Below are 8,188 nucleotides of genomic sequence, written 5' to 3' on the forward strand. Positions count from 1 at the left end.
CTCGGGACCTTACCGCAGCCACTGGAACAGTTGTCTCCAGACACACAGTCTACAGACGACTGAACAGACACGGTTTATTCGCCCCGAGACCTGCTAGGTGCATTCCACAGCCTGTAATGCCTGGTGTCAAGAACACAGTGCATGGTCATTGGGACAGTGGTCCCAGGTTATGTTCACGGACGAGTCCAGGTATAGCCTGAACGGCGATTCTCGCCGGGTTTTCATCTGGCGTGAACCAGGAAACAGATACCAGCCCCTTAATGTCATTGAGGTCGTGGTTTGATGGTGTGGGGTTGGATTATGATTGGTGCACGTACACCCCTGCATGTCTTTGACAGAGGAACTGTAGCAGGTCAGGTGTATCGGGACGTCATTTTGCACCAGTATGTCTACCTTTTCAGGGGTGCAGTAGGTCCCACCTTCCTCCTGATGGATGATAATGCACGGCCCCACCGAGCTGCCATCGCGGACGAGTACCTTAAAACAGAAGATATCAGGCGAACAGAGTGGTCTGCCTCTTCTCCAGACCTAAACTCCAGCGAGAACATCTGGGATGCTCTCGCTCGACGTATCGTTGCGCGTCTTCAAACCACTAGGACACTTCAGGAGCTCCGACACGAATTGGTGCAAGAATGGGAGGCTATACCCCAGCAGCTGCTCGACCACCCGATCCAGAGTATGCCAACCCGTTGTGCGGCCTGCGTACGTGTGCATGGTGATCATATCCCATACTGAGCCCTCTATCCCCCACCCACGACGGAAACAGTGGCGTTTTGTAGCACATGTGTTTCAGGACAGTTTTCTCAACTTATCGCCAATACCTCGGACTTACAGATCTGTGTCGTGTGTGTTCCCTATGTGCCTACGCTATTAGTGTCACGATGTGTGGCACCACATTCTGCAATTATCCTTAATTTATGAGCATGAGTATGTATAAACGTTTTTCCCCTCCACATTCCTCTGAACATTCCCTTTCCCCCTCTCTCAGAATATCTCCTCCTCCTCTCTCTCTGCCCCTCCTCACCTCCATTCTCTCTCTGCCCATCGCCTTCTCCCTCTTCTCTGTTTTGTCCACCAGCTAGGTGGTTCTTATCGCACAATACTTATCAGTATGCGTGCCAAATTTTGTTGACATCGAGCTAGTGGTTTAGGGGGAGATGTGGAACACACACACACATTTTTATACACAGGGTCATTTTTTCAACCGTGTACAAACTGTAGAGATTGATGTACGAGAGGATACGGAACAAAAAAGGTCTAAGGAAATTATGTGTGGAAATGCATGGTTTCCATGCTAGAGACCATCTATTCAATCGCACTTTGTTACAGAGGCTGCGGTCTAATACACATGTACCATGCATCCACAGTTACAGTATGCTTGGTTTCCTCCTAGAGGATGATACTGTTCCTCATACGTCATGCCCTAGAGCCCTCTCCTGACACAGCAATTGGCAATGTTGTGTCCGATCCACTTCTCTTGCTAACTCACCTTGTAGCGGTTGTGACACAGCGTTGTACACAGTGGTTCCGTATTCGAATCGAGAGCTTCCCGACATGGTGTTTGCTTACGGAAAGACAAATGGCAACGGGCGGCAAGCAGCAAGGTTGTATCAGGAGACCTATCCCCGCCGACAACAACCACAGCATTCAATGTTTGCAACAGTGTTTCGCCGTTTCTCTGAGACAGGGTCGTTTCGGGAAGCAGGAAATCACGAAAGACGTATGCGAAATGTTCGGACACCAGACTTGGACGAGAATGTGATTAGCACTGTGGGAAGGCGACCGCCGTGTCAGGACCAGGTAGTTGGCCTGCCAGTACAGGGTAAGCCAGATGACCGTGTGGAACATTCTCCACGATAATTGTTACTACTCGTATCACTTTGTACAGGGCTTGCTAGCGACACATTTTCCACATCGTGAGCAGATTTGTCACTCGTTTCTTCACCAGGCAGCCACGATTCCAGGATTTGTGTCATCCCTCCTATTCACAGATGAGGCCACCTTTATGCAGAGTGGTATCTTCAACTTTCATAACAGTCATCTGTGGGATAGTATGCAGAACCCCCCTGGTATGGTGACAGCGAATCATCAGCGTCAGTGCAGCCAGAATGTGTGGACCAGGATAATTGGTGACTGTATTTTGGAACCAGTCTTGCTTCTACGTCGCCTAACCAGTCGGAACTCTCACGTTTCTTGGAGGTAATTTGGCTCCTGCTGGAAGTGCCATTGATGATTCGAAGGGTTATGTGGCTACTACATGATGGTGCTCCAACCCACTTCGCCATTAACATCTGGACGCTTCTCAGTCGCGTTTTCCCTGGTCAATGGACTGAGTGAGTGGATCCAGTTGCGTGCTCTACTCGTTCACTGGACCTCAACCTGTGCGATTTCTGGTTATAGGGCCATCTCAAAAGTATAGTGTATCCAGAGCCCATTCCAGTTGTGGACACACTGGAGCAGCGTATTCATGGTGCCTTTGACATTGTTCAGATGCAGCTCGGCCGACGTGTACGTGAGGGACAAAAATACTACGTCTCATACATGCATGTATTGATGCACACGGAAACCATTGTCAGCACATACTGCAACTGTGGCTGCATGATACAGCGTATATTAGACTGCAGTCTCTCTAACAATGCATTATTGGTCTCTAGCATGGAAGCCATGCATTTCCGGACATAAGTTCATTAGACCTTTTTTGTTTCTTATCCTCTCATCGATCAATCCCTAGAGTTTCTACACGCTGGGAAAATCACCCTGTGTAACCCGTGAACGATAAAACTTGAAGAGGTAGGGTAGATTGCATGCTTCTGTGATACAGGTAGCTGTACAGAAGGTTCAGCCACAATGGACAGATATCTGTTGAGAGGTCAGACAGATATTGGTTCCTGAAGAGGAGCACCAGACTTTTCAGTACCTGCAGTGGCAACAGTGTGTATGGTTGACTGGTCTGGCCTTGTGAGATCAGCCAGCACGGACTTGCTGTGCTGGTACTGAAAACAGCTGTAAACACAGGGAAACTACAGCTGTTATTTTTCCCTGAGGGCATAGAACACTAGTGAATGGTTAAATGATGAAGGCATCCTCTTGAGTGGCCGCCCAGTTAGCCATCAGGTCTGGTCCCCGGCGGACTCGTGTCGAGGTCCGGTGAGCTGGCCAGTCTGTGAATGGTTTTTAGGCGGTTTTCCATCTTCCTCAGTGGATGTGGGCTGGTTCCCCTTATTCCACCTCATCTACACTATGTCGGCGATAGCTGCGCAAACAAGTTCTCCACGTATGCGACACCACCATTACTCTACCATGCAAAACATAGGGGTTACACTGGTCTGGTGTGAGACGTTCCCTGGGGGGGGGGGGGGGGCGGGGGAGGGGGGTCCGCTGGGGGCTGAACCGCATAATAACCCTGAAAGAGTGGTTTGGTGTGGGTCAGTGGAGGGGTGAAGTGGACTGCGGTATTCGTCGTGGGGTTGTGGACCACTGCAGCTGCAGTGGGGATGGAGCCTCTCCATCGTTTCTAGGCCCCGGTTACCATACAATGCAATACAATTTTCTTGAGTAAAATGTTGTGAAGCAAAATAGCACCCCACATGAATCTTCATACATGGACTACTCAGGAGGATGTTTTCATCAGGAGAAACAAAGTTGGCACTCTACAGGTCAGAGTGTGGAATGTTATATCCCTTAATTGGGCAGGTAAGTTAAAAAATTTAAAGTGGGAAATTGACTGGCTGACGTTAGATACAGCAGAAATAATTTAAGTTCAGTGTCAGGAGGAACAGGACATATGGTCAAGTGAGTATAGGGTTATAAATACAAAATCCAATATAATTAATCCAGGAGTAGGTCTAATAATCAATAAGAAAACAGGAATACAGGTAAGCTTCTATTAACAACATAGTGAACACATTATCATAGCCGAGATGGACATATAACCAACACCAATCACAGTACTACAAGTTTTTATGACAACTAGATCTGCAAATAATGAAGACATTGAAGTAATGCATGACAAGGTAAAATAAATTATTCAGATAGTTAAGGCAGAGGAAAATTTAATTACAAAGGGGCACTGGAATTCTGCTCTGAGCATAATTTAATCATTGCTAACTCTCAGTTAAAGAATCATGTAAGAAGGATGAATACGTGGAAGGGACGTGGAGACATCAAAAAGCTTTAGATTGATTACACAATGATAAGACGGAGATTTAGGAACCAGAATTTAACTGTAATAAACTTCCAGGGGTAGATATGGACTGACCACCATTTTTTGGTTATGAACTATAGATCAAAACTGAAGAAACTGCAAAAAGGTAGGAAATTAAGGAGATGGGACCTGGATATGTTGAAAGAACCAGCGGTTGTTGAGAGTTTCAGAGGGAGTAATAGGGAACGATTGCCAGAAATAGTGGAAAGCAGTACAGCAGAAGACGGTTGAGTAGCTTTGAGAGATGAAACATTGAAGACATCAGAGGAACTAATAGGTAAAATGACAAGCCTAGTACAAATCCTTTGATACCACCGGAGATATTGAATCTAATTGATGAAAGAAAAAAATATAAAATGCAACAAATGAAGCAGGCCATACAGACGTCTGTAAAATGAGATTGACAAGGGGTGTAGAATGTCTAAGCAAGAATGGCTAGAGAAGGGGAAGGATAGATATCACCATAAGTAAATTAGTCTTTGAAGAAAAGAGAAGCAGTTGTGTGAATATCAAGAGTTCAGATGGAGAAACAGGACTAAAGCAAACAAGGGAAAGCTCAAAGGTGAAAGGAGTATCTAGAGTCGCTGTACAAGGGAAATAAGTTTGAAGGCAATATTACAGAAAAAGAATAGGACGTAGATGAAGGTAATATGGACGATGTAGTACTGCAGGAAGATTGTGACAAAGGACAAGAAGAGATCTAAGTCGTTCTGTCAGTACTACCCCATCTGGGAGAGCCAGCCATAAGAAAACTCTTCTATCTAGTGCGCAAGATGAATGAGACAGGAGAAATACCTCAGACTTTGCAACTTCTCTTACAAGGGAACCTCCCCATCGCACCCCCTCAGATTTAGTTATAAGTTGGCACAGTGGATAGGCCTTGAAAAACTGAACAGAGATCAATTGAGAAAACAGGAAGAAGTTGTGTGGAACTGTGAAAAAAATAAGCAAAATATACAAACTGAGTAGTTCACGGGAAGACAGGCAACATTAAGGACAATGGGAATGCAGGAGTGCCGTGGTCTCGTGGTAACGTGAGCAGATGCGGAACGAAAGGTCCTTGGTTCAAATCTTCCATCGAGTGAAAAGTTTAATTTTTTATTTTCAGTTTATGTGACAAACTCTTATGTTTTCATCACTTTTTTGGGAGTGATTATCACATCCACAAGAAAACCTAAATCGGGCAAGGTAGAAGAATCTTTTTACCCATTCGCCAAGTGTACAAGTTAGGTGGGTCGACAACATATTCCTGTCATGTGACGCACATGCCGTTACCAGTGTCGTATGGAATATATCAGATGTGTTTTCCTGTGGAGGAATCGGTTGACCTATGACCTTGCGATCAAATGTTTTCTGTTCCCATTGGAGATGCACGTCCTTTCGTCTACTAATCGCACGGTTTTGCGATGCGGTCGTAAAACACAGACACTAAACTTATTACAGTGAACAGAGATGTCAATGAACGAACGGACAGATAATAACTATGCAAAAATAAAGAAAGTAAAATTTTCACTCGAGGGAAGACTTGAACCAAGGACCTCTCGTTCTGCAGCTGCTCACGCTACCACGGGACCACGGCGCTCCTAATCTCACGTGTCCATAATGTTGCTTATTTGGCCCATGGACTACTCAGTTTGTATATTTTGCTTATTTTTTCACAGTTCCACACAACTTCTTCCTGTTTTCTCAATTGATCTGTGTTCAGTTTATCAAGGCCTATCCACTGGGCCAACTTATAACTAAATGTGAGTGGGGTGCGATGGGGAGGTTCCCTTGTTAGAATGTAGGTTAAGGAAAGGTAAACCTAAGTTTACAGCCTCTGTAGACTTAGAGAAAGTTTTAACAATTCAGACTGGAACAATCTCCTTTGAAATTCTGAAGGTAGCAAGGGAGGTTATTTACAACTTGCACAGAAATCAGACCCCATTTGAGAGATTCATGGGGCACGAAAAGGGAGCAGTGATTGAATAGGGAGTGACACGGGATTGTAGCAATCCCCACTGTTATTCGATCTGTGCAATGAGTAGCCAAGGAAAACAAAGAAAAATTTGGAGAATCAATTAGAGTTCAGGGAGAAGAAATAAAAACTTTGAGGTTTGCCGAAGACGTTGCACTTCTGAAATAGAGTACTTTGAAGATCAGTGGAACGGAAAAGACAGCGTGCTGTAAGGGGGCAGAAGCTGAACTCAACAACAGCAAAACAAGGGTAACGAAATTTAATCGAATTAAATCAGGTGACGCTGAGAAAATTAGATTAGGAAACGAGACACTTAAAGTAGCAAATGAGTTCTGCTGTTACGGCCCACAGCGAACCAAGGTAACAAAGTTTTAAATCTTGACAAGTTCGCTTCCTTACTTAAGTAAGGAAGCATCTGGCTGCCATGCAGCGCGCACGGGTTCGATTCCGGCCGGGTCGTAGATTTTTCTCATCTCGGCGAATGGGTGACGCGTTGTCCTCATCATTTCGTTCTCATCGACACGCAAGTCGCCCTATGTGACTCAACTGAAAAGACTTGCAACTCGGCGGCCGAACTTCTCCAGATAGACACTCCCGGCCACCGGACGGTCACTTCATTTTTCGGCCGCGAAAATATGTAATCGAGCCAGTTTATCCGAGACAGTAACATTTTTTTCTTACAAATTTTACATCCGTTGATTTTTCGTAAATTTACGAGATTTGTTCAAAAAATTCCAGAACGTTCGTAATTTCGCGCCAGTGGTTTCTTGGAGCTAAATCCAACTGACATCTCTGCACACGGCTGTGTTTAAGGGGCTACGGAAAGGCTCAAAATCATGAAAAGTTCAATTTTTACTTTTTTGCGTTTTCTGAATCTGCAGACTATTACCTTTTAATAGATATATAATTTATTCAATTCCGAAGACTACAACTATTTTTAAATTTTTTTGAAATGTGTTCTACATGGGCGTGACCCACTGTGGCGCTGTTAAACTGCTGTCAAATGGTGTTATTATTAACGTCCGTGTTCATCAGGTACATTTTAGTGATGTGAGATAAAGTATGTGTTGTGGCTAACCTGTGATGGTTCAATATATATCGCTGGTGTGATTGTCGATTGTTTCATGTTTATTTACTCTGTCGTTATCTCGAAAATATTCGTAATTAATTCTATTTCTTGAGTCTCTGTTTTGTTGAAGTATAATAATGAGTAAAAGTAAAGTTATTAGAAATCCTCTGAAGGCTTTTAAGAAAAGGTATTTAGAAATATGGGAATGAAGATAGGTTCTAACATGGTACGAGCGATGCTTGCTTTAGACAAGGAACGCCTTCGGGCTGCAGACAGGGCTGTAAAGAGTCTAGAAATACAAGCAAGAGTAAACAGGAGGAGGAACAAGAGGAAGCTGGAGGAGGAGTTTGCAGAGGATGAAGATAATCCATCCTATGGACCTGGAATGCACTAAAAAGTTAATCCAATCTTTGTCGCTCGATTCCCAAAACTTTTATTTTCTCATACTAATTACATGTTTTCTAAGGATCTTCCAAACATATTTGTTTCAAACTTTCAGTAAATGTTACACAGTACCTTCTGCATAATTTAACACAGCCTTTTTCCAAAAAAACTGTATATTTTTGAATATATAAATAAAAAATTGCAAAAAAATGTTGTGAATTTTCATTACAATTGAAAAAAAATCATCTTTAATAACTGAACTAAAATTTTGTAAAATCCCTGCGTTAAGTTGTAGCCCATATTCCAATAAATAATCTGTAAAAAGTTCAACTTCCTACCTCAAATACTTTGTGAGGAAAGATGTAATTTATAAGCGTTATTTTAACATTGCAAGTATAGGGCGTTCCGGAGCCCCTTAAAGTGTAACTGCCGGAAGTTTCATTGTTATGAGTCATTTAATTATTGTTCAGTGCTGTATTGAATGGTACGTTGTGTTGCAGAGTTTGCAAATTTCGAGATGGCAGAGCTAGAGAAGCAACGCGTCTGCATTAAAGTTGGCGTGAAACTCAAGAAA

The sequence above is a fragment of the Schistocerca nitens genome, chromosome 10 (genome assembly GCF_023898315.1).
Source record: "Schistocerca nitens isolate TAMUIC-IGC-003100 chromosome 10, iqSchNite1.1, whole genome shotgun sequence".
Taxonomy (NCBI): Eukaryota; Metazoa; Arthropoda; class Insecta; order Orthoptera; family Acrididae; genus Schistocerca; species Schistocerca nitens.